The sequence below is a fragment of the Elephantulus edwardii genome, unplaced genomic scaffold, assembly GCF_000299155.1.
Source record: "Elephantulus edwardii isolate Elephantulus edwardi_28Jun2011 unplaced genomic scaffold, EleEdw1.0 scaffold00095, whole genome shotgun sequence".
Lineage (NCBI taxonomy): Eukaryota > Metazoa > Chordata > Mammalia > Macroscelidea > Macroscelididae > Elephantulus > Elephantulus edwardii.
The window spans coordinates 12,494,122-12,495,041 of NW_006399845.1; positions in this window are offsets into that span (position 1 = coordinate 12,494,122).

Genomic DNA, 920 nt, shown 5'->3' on the forward strand with positions numbered 1-920 from the left:
GACTCGACGGTACATAACAACAACAACAACAACAATGTAATAAACCAAATACCTGTCAACAAAAGTACATTTCCACTGTATTCATTCCCATGCTGAGAAGATTTATCAGGGTCTTTTACCCTGCACTGTTACGTAAATGTGGTAATCCAGTGGAAATATGATCTCTGAGGAGTCTGATGTCACCTTAAAAACCTATCAGTTACTCTTTGGGCTGGGCTTGTTTAACTCACTCACTACCTGATTGGCCTTTTACCTCTTGCCTTCTTGGGGGTAGGTGGGGCAGCCAGATCTTGACAGGTAGTGACATGCTTCTTGCTTCCTTGAACCTCAGAGGCTATTGGAGGATCAAACATTTGTAAAGTGCTTGAGAAATTATAAAAAATTGCATAATTCAAGGATATTGTTATTTCTATTGCCATATGGGCTATCTCTGTGCCTCTTCAGTTTGACAGATGTTAGCTCTGTTCCCAAGCCTTCTGATTGTACCTACAAACAATATTACCCTTCTAGGTAGCCCCTGAGCATCCAAAAAATAACAGTGATGCTTGTCTTCGCTAGGAGTGTGACAAGAAGATGTGTCCTAGAGGGGAATGAGACTCTTGTGAGCTGTTTTAGGTACTGTCTAGCCTACTCTGACCCAATGTATAACAGTTATAGCTATTTTATGCAGTCTGAAATTAACCAAACATGCAATCAGGATCCATTAGTAATTATTGGTGACTGGAATGCAAAAGTTGGAAATAATGAAGAAGGAATGGTAATTGGAAAATATGGTCTTGGTGACAGAATTGAGAGGTCGAATGATTCTATTTTGTGTGTTTAATGATATGGCTTGAGGCTCAATGTCAAGAAGACAAAGATTCTCACCACTGGACCAATTGGCAGCATCAGGATGGATGGTGAAGAGATTGAGATTGTAC